Here is a 16,076-nt window from a genome sequence, read left to right as displayed (position 1 = left end):
GTCCAGCCCCAGAATTAAGAGGTTTTTACACTACACACACGCACACAAGAACACGTGATAAAGACCACACTTGGCCTGCAAATCCTAAACTATTTCTGATCTGGTCCTTTTACAGAATAAATTTGCTGATCCGAAGTCATTGAGGGAGGGCCTTCTGTTCCATCTCTGTGTCTCTCATGGGACGGGTTCCAATGGCATCTGATTGCATCAGGCTGGAATCAGTCCTCTCTGATTCCGGGGCACACGGAGAATCCAGTTCTGCCAGCCAGGTTTTCCTACAATAGTCACAGTAAACAGTGGGTTCTTACAGGTAAACAGGAAGTCAAATGTTTGTTTCTGGACAGCACCCGCTTGCTTCTCTGCACCACAGCAGCCTTGTCTCCATTTGTAATGCCTCCCCCCCCAACTCTTAGCACATGAGTTTCCCGGGGCATCAGCCCAGGTTCCAGAAAGGAGTTCTAAACCCACTAAGCCAATGGGTTGAAATTCTGTGATTTCTGGCAAAAAAAAAACACACAACTTGATGGAGGTGGGTTCTCTGGCAGGGATGGTGGCCTGCCACTATTTCTATTGGCTTGGGAAGTGGGAGGTTCTCAACGCTGACCCCTGGGGAAGGGACTCCAACAGAGGAGGGCAGAGCTGAGAAATGAGAAGAGGGAGCCTGGTGGCGGCAGCAGCCCCCAGTAAGTGGCCGTCTGCCATCCAGGCTTCTCCTCTGCCCAGCGGCACGACTGGTAGAATGACCGTAGAATTCATTGACCAAATCAGACCACTTCTGAGAGTAAATGGGGTGCTCATGATATTTATTTGGGGACCATCCCAGGCAAAGCTGGATGGAGACTCACCCTGGAATAGAACCGGGTCAATTGCTTAAGTCTCTTTATCTCAGATGCTTCATCTGAGGAATACTCATCTCCAAAGGGACGTTATGACGATTTAATCAACTGATACATGTAAAGTACTTTGAAGACTGCCAGGCACATCTTAAACTACTGACATGTGTTAGCTATTGCTGCTGCTGATGTCGTTTTTGTTACTGTTTGTCCCGGAACATCCTTGAATTTCCTCCCATACTTAGAGAACGTCCCATCTCATGGGCTCATGTTTCCCCAAAGAAGTCACAAACATGCTTTCCTGCACCCTACAGGGTGCGAGAAGGTGGCCTGGTTCAGTGGCCAAATGTGCCATACTATCCAGAAGCTGGTCACCTGGAGAAGATGCCACACTGATCCTTGTTGGCAAGCGGCCCCCAGGACACACAATTTCCTGCTGGCATCAATGTGGGGGTTCCAGGGCTGGTGCCTGGGCTTAGCTGCAATGGCCCCAAGAGTGGGGACATTGGTTTGTGTTCTGGAGCAGCTCTGCAATTTGAATTTTGAATTTCACTCCTGATTTCAGATCCACCAAATCCTTTTTTTTTTCCCCGCTCTTCCCAGATATCCTATAAGCCACATAAACCTTTTACATTTATATTAGATTGATTTCTTCTGGCCCAGTTCTATTTGTAACTAATGAATAACTGATTAAAAAAAAAAAAAAAAAACCTAGATCCAACCAGTCTGCAATCCTCCTCCAAACTTTTCACTTAAACGAGCCATCTCCCCTTGTCTTCTAGGTTAGTTTAATTTTGGATCTCTACCATTTGCAGCCAATGCCTGCTACTAACACACATAGCTGCTATCAAAATCTGGGGGGAAACATAGAAAATTAAAAATCATAGTATTTGTATAAAACCTTAAAATATTCCCCACCCTCTATCTCATATGTCCGTTTCCACTCAGCCATTTAAACAGAGTCCCTGGCTACTCACCTTTGAAGACAAAGATAGACAACAAGTGTCTCCTATTTCTCTGCTGCTATTTCCCAATTTCTATCTTAGGAAATGCAAACTAAACTGGATGGCTGCCAGCAGGTCTTCCGAATAAGTGGAATTCCTGTATGTGCTTTGAAAGGCAATTGTCTCCAGAGAAACCTATCTTCTTTCCCACCTTGAACTTGTGGTTTTCTGATATCAGAGAGCTTTGTGAACACACAAAAAGGAAAAGAAAACACAGCATATTCCGATTGCCATACACCCTCCCACCCTTCTACCCACCCACCCCCAACTCCCTATAAAAAGTTCAGCCCTGAGAAGGGCTGGTTTTCTGAATACAGAGCTTTGTGAAAAGCCTCTAAGACATATCCTCTTATCAACACCCCTAGATAATTTATTTAGGTATGAATGAAGTTTTCAGCCCATAAGAAGAAAAAAAAAAGTTAAACATCTCTGGAAATAAAATTCCCATTCACACTCAGAGTTTACATTTCCAACATTATTTCCATGTGCCTGTCAGAACTGGGAGGAGGAGGAAAAAGCCTGAGCCTTCAGGCCACAATCTTAGCTGTCCTACATTTCTGTGGGCAGGCAGAGCTTGATGCCACCTTTGAGGGAAGGCGTTCCAGCACCATCCTCCTGCAGGGATCTGGGATGTGATTCTGGAAAGTCAGGCCATATCTAGATGAGCGTGGGGCCTGTGGGAGAATCTTCCTCTTTTCTAAGGGAAATTCAAGTTATGCCTTCAGAGGCATCAATTTGCCTATGTGACTTTAAATGTCATTTTTAAAACATTATACAGTGAAATTGACCTTCTGTAGTGTACATGTCTATGAATTTTAATGTATGCATATGTGTTGTGTAATCCTCATGAAAATCAGCATAGAGAACAGTGCTGTCATCTCCCCCCACCAAAAAAAATCCAGCCTCCTGCTAGTCCCTTCTAGTCAAAATTTCTCCCTCTCTTATAACTCCTGGCAGCCCTGAACTGTTCTCTATCTTGGGTTTTTTTCCCCCTTTCCAGGAAGTCATATAAATGGAAATACACAGTAATTTTTGAGACTGGTTTTTTCCCATTCAATATAAAGCCTTCCAGATTCAAAGAAGTTGCTCTGTATATCAATAGTTCATTCCTTTTATTCCTGAGTAGCGTTCCATCGTGTGGATGTACAGGCTATTTAATCATTAGCTCGCTGAAGGGCATTTGGGTGCTTTCCATATTTTTGCAATTATGAAGAGAACTGCTGTAAACATCGGGGTAGAGGTTTTTGTGTGAACATAAGTTTCCTTTTCTCTAGGGTAAATACTCATGAATGGCATTGCTGGGTCATCTGGTAAGTGTGTGTTTAATTTTATAAGAATCTAAAAAACTGCTTTCCAGAATGACTGTACCATTTTGCTTTTCTAAATGGAGCACATGAGTTCCAGTTGCTGCACAAGTTTTTATATATATACATACAAACACTGTATATATATATGTGTGTGTGTGTGTGTGTGTGTGTGTGTGTGTGTATAAAGCTTATATTATTAACATACTGTATTGTCAAGTTTTCACAACGGCCCACTCTAACAGATGTGTTGTAGTATTTCACTGCGGCTTTCATTAGCACTTCCCTAATGGCTAATGACATAGAAAAGTTTAGTAAGTGTAGCAGATGTTAGAGAAACCGGCTCAAACTAGTTTCATAGTTAATAAACAGTTTTGTTGTTGTTCGCTGGGTTGGGTTGGGTTTGATGCCCATAAGAGAGAGGTCCAGAGGTAGCATGCCTCATGACAGGTCAAACCCAGGATCTTAAACGATTTGGTTTCTCTCATTCACCGCTGCTTTCTGTAATGTTGCCTTTATCCCTGGACTCTTATCTTCTGGCCATTCTAGGTTCTCAACAGGAGGCAGTAGAATTGCTCCTGGGAGTCTAGAACACAGATCTTCACACAAACTAGTGGAATAAAGGGGATCTCATAGTATCTAATACACAAGACTTAAATTTTTTTTATCCTTTTGCTAGCCCAAATTGAGTTATGAGCCTATTCCTAATCCAATCATCAAAACCAAAATGGCAGAGTGTGCCATTTGGCATAAGCTTGCACAAGCAACCCCTATGGATCTGATTCTGGTATCAGTCCAAATATGTGTCTTGGAATATAGGAGAGATAATTTTTCCAAAGGAAAATCAGAGTATAAACAATGGGAGAAAGGATAGGTGAACAGATGCTCTGGAGCTAAATCATTTAAATTAATTTTGAATGCAAACCTTAAAAGTACTAACTCACCCTTACTTAATTATTCAAAATGATATGTTCTTCACATAAGCAATACATTCAGAGGTTCAGACATCGGGAGTAGCTTAAGATTCTTCTCCATTTAATCTTTTGTTTTTCATGGTGGTACCTTTCTCCTCCTCCTCAGTATGGCTTCCCAAAATGGCCCAGCATTTCTGAGATTCAAATCACCAGTTCTTCCATATACGACCAGAGGGTGACATATCCAAGGAAGATCTGAACTCTGTCCTGATTGAGCTACCCTGAGCCTACTACATGCTGATTGGCTTAGGTATGGTTTTGGTGAACCAATCATGTGGGAAAGAGGATGGGATTATACTGCTTAGCTTGGAATGTTCAGTCCCACTGACACTAGGCATGGGGTCATTTTCCCTGAGACACATGGATGACTTGGGAGGAGGGTGAGCATGACCAACCCTGAGGTTACTGCATGGCAGGGGTATGGGTGGCCAGAGCCTGGGTGGGCATGGAAAATACCCACAAAAACCACCGTGGAACCCACATCTTTCCAAAGAACAGAATGAGTCTTTTCCATTTGTAATTTCCACAATATTCAGTTAGTGGCACTTGGCACTCAAACAGTTTTTAATGACTGGATTAACAAGTTAAAACAACCTATAAGGAATAAAATTCTAATCACATTTAAAACTAGGATTCACAGTCCTAAGGCTAATTCCAGTTATAGACACTATAACTGACAGACATATTTGCTATAGCTGTGTCTATGAGCTGTCAAAATATTTTGAAGTAATAATTTGGCATCTATTAAGATCCTATCTTCAAAAATCTTCTTTTCAGTGAACGCAGAGCAAGGAAGACAAGGCAAACCAATGTGAAAACATTCACTTTATACCATTTTATTTCAGCTTCCAGGCTAAGGGCTGTGATACACTGGCACGTGCCGCAAAAGTCAAAACTCAGTTCTTTGGAAGGAAACAGATCATCGTTTAAGACACAGAACCTGATGGATGATTCTGGACGTTAATGCTGTGGAGTCACAAGAAAGGTGAAAACCCTTCACAACTCATGATCAAGGTGAGACTTCAACTGAGTCCTATGGATGAGTAAGACGATCCTAAAAGTCAAGGATGGTGTTGGAATTGGGGTGCGGGGTCCACAGCCAAGGCTTCGAGTCAAGTAAACGGAAGGGATGTTGCATTAGGGGACCCCAAGATCATTGTCAGGCTTGCTGATTTGGGGCGGGGGCTGTGGGAAACGCTCATACGACTCCGGGTATAACCATACTCAGGGCTGTGATTTGTTATGGAAAATCAATACAAAGGAAATCAACAAAGAGAAACAGCACATGCGATGAAGCCCAAAGGAAACCAGGAGCAAGCTCCCAAGAGTCTTTCTCAGTGGAGTCACGCAAGTCTCCCTTAATTCCTCCAGCAACAAGATGTGACAACATGTGTGCGTGTTGCCCACCAGGCAAGCTCATTAGAGGCTCAGTGCCCAGGATTTTTACTGCGGACCTGGCCTGGGGCAGCCTCTGCCTAGCATGCACCCACACCCCAGACTCCCAGAAGGAGAGCAGGTGTTCACCATAAACCATACTGTTTTGTATAAACAGTTTAGGCACAGGGGGCTCCTCTTATCAACCAGAGTGTTGAAAACCCTCCCCACAACCAAGTTCCCATACACCAGCCAAGGGCCAACCCTGTAAGCAGGGATTTCAAAAGAGAGCAGTCAGGCCTGCTATGGCAACTCTATTCTGCACAGATGTTCAAGAGTTCAATCTTTAAGGTGGTCTTTCCACATCTCTAATCATGGAGACTTGGCATAATAATAATTAACACTTACTGCTCCTGCTCTCTGCCAATGATTGGGTGAGTTATAACCTCTCTCTGAGTCTTCGTTTCTTTACCTGAAAACAAACAAGATTAAGCACAAAGTGGCTGAGCCAAGTAACCCAGGCAAGAGGTGAGAACACCTGTTCCCCGCAGGGGAGATGGTGAGCATTACCTTCCGCCCCTCTTCCTCCCCCCAAAGCCCCTGCTTTAAAGCAGGGGGATCATCTAAGCCTGTCCAGGCAGGAGCAGGATTCCATTCCACTCACCGCACTCCAGCCTGGCCTCAGAAGGTCATGCAGCTGAGCAAAGCTGGAGAAAAGGACTGGGAAACTGGCAGGATTTATAGTGTGCCTTCCCTGGTGGCTCAGATAGTAAAGTGACTGCCTGCAATGTGGGAGACCTGGGTTCAATCCCTGGGTCGGGAAGATCCCCTGGAGAAGGAAATAGCAACCCACTCCAGTACTCTTGCCTGGAAAATTCCATGGACTGAGGAGCCTGGTAGGCTACAGTTTATGGACTTGCAAAGAGTTGGACACGACTGAGTGGCTTCACTTTCTTTCTTCTTTTCAAAGCACTTTACGGATGTGCACCTGTGTAACCTCATTTCTCTCCCGAAGATCGAGGGACAACCCAGACACATGGAGACACAGGAGTCTCTCTAGTGCAGTGCTTAATATCGAGAGTGATAAAAACATATTTGCAGAATAAATAAGTGCATTCGTAAATAAATGCCAGAATGAATGAAGCCCGGTTTTGAGCAGAGACATGAACATTGCTTCCCTTGGGTTCAGCAGAGCAGAATCTTCAAATGCAGTCTTTTCTTAGGAGTTGCCAGCCCAGCTCAGCAGTTGACAGAAGCGCGTGTGTCCACATTCGCAGGTCTGTGGGGCCACCATGGCTCGGCTGATCTTGGCCAGGCTCTATGGGGCTTGCTCCATGAGCTGAGATGAAGCTGCCATCTGGGCATGTTCTTCTCATAGCTTATCCCAAGAGCAAGAGCAAAACAAGCTGCGGGAGCACGTTGAATGTCTTTGGTCAGTCACTTTCACTGACGTTCAGCTGGTCAAAGCAAAGCAGTGGGCCACACCCACATCAAAGGGGGTGTGAAGGAAGCTCTTCCCACCTACACGGTGATGGGAAGAGAGTGAATATTTGCTAAACAAGAATTCAAATTATCAACTGAGCCATGGCACCTAGATAGAAATATAGATGGTAGAATCTGAAATATCCTTATGAAGGAAAAAAAAAAATCATAGTAGCAGTTAATGCAAACACACCTACAGCCATCTGTTTAATAGCAGCAGTCTCAAGTCTCAGTGGCAGCAAGCAACAGCCCCCAGGGGCTTCTAGACCATTCCAGGATGGAAAGTGCAAGGTCATTGCTCCACCCCCAGCAGGTGGATTCAGCACACATTTTAACTCCAATTTCAACTCAAACGGCAGCTGCTGTTGTTGCCTGGGGACCCCTATCTTTTTACATGTTATTGTACATCAGTTGCCCACTGCTGCAATAAAGAACTCTCGATGAGTTGTCTGGAATTTTTAAATCAGTGCTACAGAGAAGCTGGTAGAAAAACCAGGCAAGCTCCCTGTCATGGGTGATTGATGCCAGACTCCAGCAGGCAATTATGAGGTCCCAGCTTTGTGAAACCAGACCCGGCCCCATACCACAGCTCAGAGGAGGACATTTGCTTCTCTTGTAAGTGAGGTCAGTGGTGGGTGTGGCTGAGCAGCAGGAGAGCTTGGAAGGCATTGGATGCACATCAAAAGCCTGATAGGATTCACCTGTATCCATTCACGTTCAAGAGAAAGCACCCCAGCTTTCTTTAATGCCTCTTTGGCACCCAACTGCGTCCTTACCCTTATGCAGCAGAAGGGACAGACAGGGATGGTCAGGTACCAGATGGGCCATCATCAAATTGAAGTGCCCAGGCCCCTGGGGATTATGAAGATTTTTCCAAGGGTTCATAGGCACAGACAGTCCTAAGAGGGCCAGTTTCCAGACCCTCCACTTAACTCGTGTCCCAGTTGCCACTTCTTCCTTCACACATGTCCTCTTCCACTATATAAAAAATAAGTTTATCAGTAGGGATGCCAACAGGAAACAGCGCAGTCAAAATATTATGGGTTATTTGAGGACTGTTTGATGGAGGAAATATTAATAAAGGTGTAGGTGAAGTAAAGATAGCTACAAGCCTTTGGGCTGGTGGAGTCCTGAGTAGGGTCAGGGGAGAGAGGTTTCTAGAACATGGAGACAGGCTGTATAAAGTGTGAAAGAGCTGTGTCCTTCTGGAGAAAATGCAGAGGTGCCCTGAGTCACTCCACAGATGAGCCGCATAAATACCCAGCCAATCTTCTCTCTTCTCCTCCTCGCTTCCACCAACGCTGGGCTCCCCATTGGACAAACGCAACCGGAAGCCATAGGGGAAGGGAGCCCACTGATTGGTCCATGCAGTTAGTGTCCAAGGCGGAAGGAGGGTAGAGAGCGGTGGGAGATGAGAGACCCCGCTGAAAAGGCATCACCCATTCTGAATCTTACAGAGATGCAGTCCCCTGCTCCTGCTCCAAGAAAGAAAGAAATGTCTTTCAGGGCGCTAAGCAGAGGCACATTTTGAAATGCTCGCCTTCAGCACAGAACGTGAATGTCTGGTAGCCAGGTAGCACGTCTATTCCACTCCAGTACTCTTGCCTGGAGAATCCCATGGGCGGAGGAGCCTGGAAGGCTGCAGTCCATGGGGTCGCTGAGGCTCGGACACGACTAAGCAACTCACTTTCACTTTTCACTTTCATGCACTGGAGAAGGAAATGGCAACCCACTCCAGTGTTCTTGCCTGGAGAATCCCAGGGACGGGGGAGCCTGGTGGGCTGCCGTCTATGGGGTCGCACAGAGTCGGACACGACTGAAGGAACTCAGCAGCAGCAGCACGTCTATTGTATAACTGAGAACCACCTCCTTTTACCGAAGGACTGTTTTCAGTCCTTCATTGTCACAGAAGTTGGAGAACCTAGTACCAATGTCAGTTCACAGATTATCAAAACTCACTGTGTAATGTTTGGCATATAACTTGAAGAGAGACCAAATGATTGCGCTGCAGGCAACAGAAGCCCTTCCAAGTCCATCTGTTTGTTTCCCTGAACAGCTCTCAGCGCTGATACCAAGAATAACAAATGGTGTGAATGGCATTGATGCTGAAGCCTCTCTTTTTAAATTAATAATATTCATTCATGAATATATTCAATGAAGAAAGTCCCACCGCTCATATTAAGAGAAGTGTATCCCAGAGTATTTTACTTTTTTAAGGACTGATCAGTCTTTATCACAAACTGTGACATGTTTAAGTTGTTTTGATCAGTATATTCTACTGTCTGGGTAGCTCAGCTAGTATAGCATTAGGCTTTTAATCTGAAGGCCCAGGGTTCAAGTCCCTGTCCAGGCACCATAAGTAAATAAATACACAAATGTATTCTACTAATCACCATAGTGATAATTGAATTTAACATTTTAAAATTTAAAGACTTGTATTCAATGAAAAGCATTTTAATTTCAATTTTAAGCACATTTTGTTGCAGTGATAGGTGATAAATTGATTAATGAAACGCTTCCAAGAATAAAAATATATATTAAGACTAAATTTCTGCCAGGGGTGTACAAGTTGATGGAGAAAAAAGAACAGTGCAGAATTCCTAAGAAAGCAAAGCTTGTATGTGTATTTTTTTTTAACCCATGGTGGTGGATATTGAACCAGAATGGAATTGAGCTTCAATGGACTACTTTTGAAAGTTACATTATAATTTTCTTTTAAAATGCAAATATCTACATGTCAAAAATTATATCCATTTATATAAATTTTGTTTACTTATATATAAAATAAGTATTTGCTCTATTTTAAGATTTACTGACATATTAACACTCTATATAATTTGTTTGTCTGTGTGCGTGCTTAGTAGCTTCAGTCATGTCTGACTCTTCACGACCCTATGGACTGTAGCCTGCCAGGCTCCTCTGTCCATGGGATTCTCCAGGCAAGAATACTGGAGTGGGTTGCCATGCTCTCCTCCAGGGGATCTTCCCAACCCAGGGATCGAACCCTGAGTCTCTTATATTTCCTGCCCTGGCAGGCAGATTCTTTACCACTAGTGCCACCTGGGAAGTGCATATAGTTTATTTAATTATATTCAAATATGTATTTAAGCCTATGATACAAAGTTTAGACGATAACTTTAAAAGAGCATGTGAGAAGTTCCCTATCAGAAGCTCAGAATTCTTCACACCTTTTCTGACTGTCTCATTAAGAATGCTACTAATTATGAATATTTTAAAAATATAGTTTCAAAGGTATTGACAGTGCTCTTATAGTGAAAAACAAAGGGGAAAGTGAATGCATAACAATAGAAGAATGATTACTACACATCTATTTAATAAAACGTGATAACTAGACATAAAAAAATTGTGGGAGTATGGACGGGATTTTCAAAGTGGGAGGAAACGCTGCAAGATGAGGGAGAAAGGGAGACTCAAACCCCACCAGAGTGGGGTTCTACAAGGAAATCAGAGCAGGTGAGAACTCACCAATAGTTAAGATATCTTGAAAATTCTATCTAAAAGAATCAGTTCACAGTCAAGCAGGGCTCGGGTATTTTGAGGGGTCTTGTTTGCCCATCAAATGCTGTTTCGAAAAACAAGGTAGAATCCATCCAGGATGGCACATCATAGCTGCCTGATGACAAGGTAATAACGTGCTGTCAGAACAGGGGATTGCTGTGGATCAAGGAGATCACAACTGATGTCCTAGAGGAACAGAAATTAACCCAGGATTTGAAGGAACCTTGAACTGCATCTGAGAATATGGAGGAAAAACTGCCAGGGAAGATTAGAAAGAGACAGCGGCTTGTGGACCCATCAGATCCACCTGTGGACACTCAGTTACTCCCAACCATAACAAGAGCAACAGTAGTAGTAGCAGCAGTAATATTACGAGTCTATATTTGTTGAACGCTACATTTAGGCGCTGGTCTGAGATATAGAGGTATGGATTCTGGGATTATAATCCCCATTCTCAGCTGCTATTCTGTACTGCTTCTCTTAAACTTCTCTTGCTGCTATTCACACCATCATCCCTTCTTCATTTCATTCAGCAAGTAACTGTTCCAGCCGACTGTGAACTGATTCTTTTAGATAGAATTTTCAAGATATCTTAACTATTGGTGAGTTCTCACCTGCTCTGATTTTCTTGTAGAACCCCACTCTGGTGGGGTTTGATTCTCCCTTTCTCCCTCGGAAGGATGCTGCCTTCCCATCCCAAACCTTGGAAGAGAACCACCCTCTCTTTGCTCTCCTCTCCCTCACGCTCCTGTCTCTACCCATACCCAGCTCCCACATCCAGCTTACCCTGGCCAGTCCTTCGAGAGTCCACCTCTCTCGGAACCCAGAAATCTCTTCCAGCCTGTCAACCATCCACTCCCCCATCCGTGGAGTTTTGCACTGTGCTTCCAGAGTGTACATGGGCTCTGCCTGTTACCTTCTGAATTGCCCCAAGATTTCTGGCTCAATGGCACCCATTGTGATGAGATTTGATATTTCATTCAGCTAGAGTTTCCCCCCAAATGAACAGTTCCTTAAACAAGATAAAGATGTATGTCTGCCTTATATAAATGTGCACAGTCCAGGGCGAGTACAGTGGCTCCCAAGACATCAAGGGCTCAGGCGCCCTCTGTTTTGTTGCTCTGCCATGCTCAGCATAAGGCTTCTCACTTGTAACTCTAGGTGCCTGATTTACATTGGACACCTGAGTCTGAATTTCAGCCACAAGAAGCAGGAACAAAGCAGTGCAGGGAGGAAGCTCTCTCTTTCCTTGAGCTGTTTCTCAGAATTTGAACACAGTACTTAGGCTTACATAGCACTAACTAGAATTTAGTGATGTGGCCACACCTACTGGCAAGCCCAAATGGAAAATGTAGGTTTTCCCCTATGTGGTTTTGTGCCAAGCAAAATACCTGGGCTACTAATACAAAAGAAGGAAAGCACAGATATTGGGGAAGAACCTCCAAAGTCTGCCAAAGCACCTTTCATTTCCTTCCCCCTTGGACTGGATCCATTTCTCCAGCCCAATCCAGCACCTCCTGGATCCATTTTTCCATGGATCTTAAGGACCAGGGCACAGAGTCTCCTTGGCGGTGACCAGCCCTCTTTCCCAGCCCCCCAGGAAAATCCTGTCTTTACTAATATGATACAGCTTCCCAGGGACTTGTTCTCTGACTTATCTAGTATTCATGAATCCATGTTTACAGACAGGCTTTCCATTAGTCTACAATCCACCCATCACACTTTGAAGCCAAAACCAAATGTTCTCTGCCCACAGTCAACAATACTTCAAATTTCCTTAGGAGGGGAGATCTCACAGCCCTGCCCTGTGCAGTGGAAACAGGTATGGTGAGGCTGACACTGCCTGACGGAAGCCCTCGGGTGGCTGAAACACCAAGAACACTGCTCTCCACGGCCATCTCAACTGGCAGTTGGCTTTGCATGAGAAAGAAAAATAAACCTTGAACCTTAACTGCAATGTAGGGGTTACTTGTTACCTTTCCTGACTGATAGGAGCCTGGGGCAAGGAAGGAGGTTAGGATAATGGTGTAATCCTGAATTTGCAAAACCTCACACTTGCCACTTGGAGTGTGTGTCCCAGCTAGATCATAGTAAACCATTGCCTAAAAATGATCTTACTTGACCTTGGAAATATGTTTCTTAGCATCATATTGATGGCATTGGGAACACTGATAGATGCTATGAGGGCACTGAAGTATTCTTCTCTATACTATTCCTTGAAACCACTATTCATTTAAAAATAATAATGTAATAATTAAACACATTTCATTTTAAATGAAAGAAAATTAAAGATTAATTAATAAACTCAAGGACTCGGGTGTTTACTAGTTTCTTAAGGACCAACTCTTATTGAGGCTTAATTAAGAAGCTCAGCTGCGATGCTATTAAACAGGTTGACGGAGCCCCAGTTGATTCAGGACTGCATAGAGACACAGCCTTTATTAGTCTTTGCTTCTATGAAAGCAAAGTAGGTTTGTGTTCCACTTGGGGACTAATCCATTTGTCACTGCGAAATCTCTGAGGACAGGGATGGCCATTTCAAACCTAATTTGCAGCTGCCTTTTCATCTTAGTGGTTTGGGAATGGAATTTATTTGCTTCGACCCTAGTATATTTTGGTTCCCCCATGCAACTATCGAGTGCCCGCAGTGAAATTTCAGTAGGGCATTAACAATTTGTTTTCTCCAATACCAGTTCCATCTGTCAAAGGCTTGCACCCAGGCCCATAAAGAAACGTCACTCTTCCCCGCTTTGTAATGGTTTTATGCAAATAACATCCAGGCTTAGTTCTGTGATGATGATTTCAAGGAGAAAGAAAACTGGAAGAGAGAAGGAAACAGAAGAGCAAGAAACAAGAAGGGAGTGACGGAGGAGGGAGGGAGGGAGAGGCAAGGAAGAGGGAGGTGGGGCAGAGATGGGGTCCTGGGGGAAGCAGAGGGGACTGAAGGGGAGGGCGGGCAGGGAGCAGTGTGCAGGGATGCGGGTGGGGACCACTCGCTGCTCTGAGTATCTCTGGGTCTTGTGAGAATGAGACGTGGTGTGACGGATGCTGTGGAAAGGGTCCAACGCTCCTTGCACAACGTTAGTTACTCCTGCTCAAGCCGGGGGAGGGGAAGCCATTCAGGGAGCAGAGGAAGGATTTTCAAAGGGACTCCAACTTACTCCGGAGGGCACAAATGCCCTTCCAAAGAGCGTGTGGGCACTGATCTTCAAACTCCATACAGCAACGTTCCTGACTGACCTACCTGGAAACGCTCTCACCACCCGCTGCTCCCATCTCCCCTTCACAACTGGTGTTGCTCATTTTAGAGAAGCAGTGTGATCTTCACCCAGCGAGTCTCCCCATAGTGCCTTGCTTCAGGGCTGGCAGGGCCGCCCCAGGTTCAACAAAGGGGCAACTGTAACACTGGGGGCTGGGGCAAGTGTCCTTTCATTTAAGAAGTCCTGGTCCCCTTCATCTGCCTCATAAGACATGTATTTCCAATAAAATGTTGCTTTGATGTTTAATAATTGTTTATCCAAATGCATTATATCAATCACTTGGGTGTTGGAAATTGCAATGATAAATCCAATTCTAAACATAGTTAATTCATAAATAAAGTCATTTATAGGATAAAATATATTGAAATACGATAAAATTATCAGGGAGGAGGGGAAGAGATCATTCAAGGAGAAAAGGGAATGATCCATAGTTTTAATAGTTAAGAAAAATGTAATGCATCCTTTTGAAAGGAATATGGATATTAAACAACTATGCTGTTTAGCTTGAATTAGATACATTTTGAAAGATGATATAACTGTTTTATTGCAAAATATCAGCATGTATGTTACTCTGTCATTTACACAACTTTGTTGTTTTGTTCTTTGCATTTGGCTAGTTTTTCTAGGAAGAGCTGTTTGCTAAGAACCCAAGTCTTTTGGGCCTCTTCTCTGTTCTTTTCTTCCATGACTAGAACTGATGTTCTCTGTGGGGCTGATTTTTCACTCCATTTGCATTTGTATCAGTTCACGAGAATGGTGCAAAGAGGATGAGCGAGAAGCATAGGGCTTTCTGGCATCCAGAGCCCGAACAGCCAGTGAATGGGCCTCACTCAGCATCCCAGGGCCTGGCCCATCCACTGGCTCCACTATAGGAAATTGGGGTTCACAAGGCTGCCCACTGCTGCCTGTCATGGGGTGTGGCAGATGCAAGTCCTGTTCACTGAATATTTCCTGTCTCTTCCCAGGTTGTTCCCCTTGGAAGCTGTGTGACTGACATTGTCTGTGACACGCAGGAGGAAGTGGTAGTGTCCCTCTTGGGCAAACATTTTAAGCCATGCCTCCTTCTGCCTGCTACTAGAAGGAAGTGCCACGATGGAATCTGTGAGCCTGGGTCCCAATATAAAGAGGTCCCAGCTGGCCTGAGATGACAATGCAGCCTTCATGAGAAGGAACTGTTTCTTATTTTCAGCCACTGAGATTTTGGTCTTGTTTGCTACTGCAGTGAGGAGGGCATGGCAACCCACTTCAGTACTCTTGCCTGGAGAATCCAATGGGCAGAGCAGCCTGGTGGGCTGCAGTCCATAGGGTCGCACAGAGTCGGACATGACTGAAGTGATTTAGCTTCAGCACTGTTACTGCAGCATGACTTCACCCACCCTGTAGCGAGGGTCATTTGCTAACAGCCGAAACTTCAAATGTTGAATCTGTGAAATGCAAAGCAATTTATATTCAGATCATTGTTGTAACCATTTCTTTTCCATCTACAAAGCTTGCAGCCTTTCATCAAGAGGAATTTTTGCATTTGCCTTCTTGGAATAAATTCCACACACAGATATATTTGCATTTTCTCCTCTGATTTGCCTTCAGAAAGGACCCAGGAATCCACCACGGTGATAGTTAATTTTACATATCAAACCAACTGGGTCATGGGCTGCCCTTATATTTGATTAAATATTATTTCTGGGTGTGTTCTTGAGGGAGTGTCCAGATGAGATTTGCATTTAAGTGGGTGAGGCGAGTAAGGCAGATTGCTTCCCTAACATGGATGGGCATCTTCTAATCCACTGAGGACCTGAATAGAGCAAAGAGGCGGAGGAAGGAAGGCTCTGCTCTTTATGCCTGCTTGCCTGAGTGGAGATGTGCATCTTCTCCTCTCCCCCCTGGACGAGGGCTTAACCATTGACTCCCCTGGTTCTTGGGCTTTCAGACGCAGACTAGAACTATGTCTCTGGTTTTCCTGGGTCTCCAGCTTGCAGATGGCAAATCAGGGCACTTCTCAGCCTCCATAATCATGCGAGCCAATTCCTTACAATAAATTTTATAAACACACACACACATACACACACATCCGTTTCTCTGGAGAGACCCAGCTAATGTAACTACCTTGTCAGTTTTGCCACTTCTCATAGATTCTTAAGCATCGGTTCTGTGATTCTTTCTCTACTCCTGCCTCCTATGACCTTTGTGACATTTTTCCAAAAATCCCATTTCCTACTCTGACCCAGGGTCAGAGGCTCCAAGGAAGCCTGGTATCCATCAACATTTGCTATCAAATAAGAAAGAAAATATGAAGTTCTTTCTAACAGAAACACCATGTGCAGCTCAG

At 44.3% G+C, this 16,076-nt stretch overlaps 1 non-coding gene across 1 annotated transcript; it reads left to right on the top strand.

The window, feature by feature from the left end:
* Positions 1 to 9,251: 9,251 nt before the first annotated feature.
* TRNAK-UUU (transfer RNA lysine (anticodon UUU)) lies at positions 9,252 to 9,324 on the top strand. The gene has a single exon. It is a non-coding gene; the product is annotated as a tRNA-Lys (tRNA).
* The last annotated feature ends 6,752 nt before the right edge of the window (positions 9,325 to 16,076 follow it).

Source organism: Ovis aries, chromosome 13 (assembly GCF_016772045.2).
Source record: "Ovis aries strain OAR_USU_Benz2616 breed Rambouillet chromosome 13, ARS-UI_Ramb_v3.0, whole genome shotgun sequence".
In the NCBI taxonomy this organism is placed as follows: Eukaryota; Metazoa; Chordata; class Mammalia; order Artiodactyla; family Bovidae; genus Ovis; species Ovis aries.
The sequence above is the reverse complement of the archived record's forward strand: the minus strand, read 5'-3'. Positions and strand labels throughout refer to the sequence as shown.